This window comes from Telopea speciosissima, chromosome 2 (genome assembly GCF_018873765.1).
Source record: "Telopea speciosissima isolate NSW1024214 ecotype Mountain lineage chromosome 2, Tspe_v1, whole genome shotgun sequence".
Taxonomy (NCBI): Eukaryota; Viridiplantae; Streptophyta; class Magnoliopsida; order Proteales; family Proteaceae; genus Telopea; species Telopea speciosissima.
The window spans coordinates 3684307-3686324 of NC_057917.1; the positions used below are offsets into that span (position 1 = coordinate 3684307).

Below are 2018 nucleotides of genomic sequence, written 5' to 3' on the forward strand. Positions count from 1 at the left end.
AAGGGCATTTTGGTCTTAGAAAATTCGTGACAATGGCACACTGTCACGACTAACCCCCATCGTTACATTTCCGTAACGGTGGGGGGTTAGTTGTGACAGTGTGCCATTGTCACGAATTTTCTAGGACCAAAATACCCTTTGGGGTGGTAATTGTAAAAAAAAAAAAAAAAAAAAAAAAAAACCCATCACCGTCCTTCTCCTCCTCCTCCTTCCTCCTCTGCAACCCCAAACCTGAGAGAGAGAAAGAAGATGATGGGAAGCGGAGAGAACGAAGGCTTAGGTCGACTGAACATGATCTCATCTTTGCCGCTGCAAGTGCAACCATCCACCAGCGAGATGCAATCGACGAGCGTTTCACTCAAGAAGGACGATAGAATTCCTCAATGGAGCCATCAAGAGACGAAAGATTTTATCGCGATCGAGCCGAATTAGAGAGGGATTTCAGCATTACAGCGAAACAAGACGCTGTGGGAGAGCGTTGCAGTAAAGATGAAGAAGAGATGCTACAGAAGAAGCCCTAATCAGTGCAAGTGCAAGTGGAAGAATCTCGTTAATCGATACAAGGTGATTCCAAATCTGATCATTTCTTGAAAAACACAGATCGAAATTTGCCACCTTTTTTTTGGGATTGATTTTTTGGGTTGAAAAAAACTGCCTTTTATTTTTTTGGGTTAATTTTTTATGTAGGGGAAAGAGACATCTGATCCAGACAATGGACGGCAATGTCCGTTCTTTGAGGAGCTACATGCGGTTTTCGTTGAAAGGGAGAAGAATATGCAGAGATTGTTATTGGAATCAGAGGTTGGGAATGTGCAGGCGAAGAAGAAGGTGAAGAAGCTGAGTGGGGGAGATCGATCTTCTAATGATTTCTCAGAGGACGATGAAGAGGATGAAGATGAAAGCGAAGAAGAGCGACTTACGAGGAGTGGAAACCGCCGAAAGAGGAAAGCTATAAGGAGAAGCATCCGCAGCAGCCGAGGACCTCGGAGAGATCAGTGAGGATTAATGGTGGGAGCATTCAGGAGATGTTGCAAGAGTTCTTTAATCAGCAGCAGAGGATGGAGATACAATGGAGGGAGAAAATGGAGAGGAGGGCTCAAGAGAGGAGGTTGTTAGAGCAAGAGTGACAAAGGCTCCTTCTTGCTATAGTTCGTCTCACCCTGTCGCCATTGATTTGGAAATGGATATATTAGAGATGCCTTTTTAAGCAATTTTGTTTTTGGACTCGATTTTGATTAGTTTTATCAGTAAAGACTATGAAGGTTTGAAACTTGAAATGAAGTGAAATGGAACAGAGGAGGATGAGGGAAGAGAGAAGAGTAGAGGAGAGAGATGCCCTTTTAACCTCTCTGTTTGGGATTGCAGAGGAGGAAGAAGAAGAAGGAGAAGGACGGTGAATCGGTGATGGTTTTTTTTTTTTTTTTTTTTTTTACAATTACCACCCTAAAAGGGCATTTTGGTCTTAAAAAATTCGTGACAACGGCACACTGTCACGACTAACCCCCACTGTAATGAAAATGTAACGGTGGGGGTCAGTTAGTGGTTAATATGCATCAGAGGGGGGTAACAGTTGTTTGAAAATTTTTGGGAGGGTAATAATAGATAGTAAAGATTTTAGGGTGGTAATTATAAAAAACCCTTTATTTATTTATTTTTATCTCATATGAGTAGGTGTAGGGTATTCCAAAGGTTCAAAGAACCTTTGCCCTTACAAATATATGTACAAAAAGTGCATGTATAAATAATATTACAACCATTTTTATAAGAATTTACAAGACATATTATAAGAAGGTATAAATAATAATTAATGAATAACCACAACATATGTGGGACTAATTATGATAAAAATCGAATAAAACGTATAAATACTATTGCGAGAAAATACAATATTATATGTACCACTAGCACATCAAAAAAGAAGAAGGAAAAAAAAAAAAAAACATGTGATCAACAATGAATATAAGTAAAATGTGACATGCTTCAAGATGAAGACCTACAAGTTACATTTTATAAATTAT

General features: G+C 39.2%; 1 pseudogene; it reads left to right on the forward strand.

Moving 5' to 3' along the window:
• The first annotated feature begins 252 nt into the window (after positions 1-252).
• LOC122649524 lies at positions 253-1127 on the forward strand (annotated as a pseudogene).
• Positions 1128-2018: the final 891 nt, after the last annotated feature.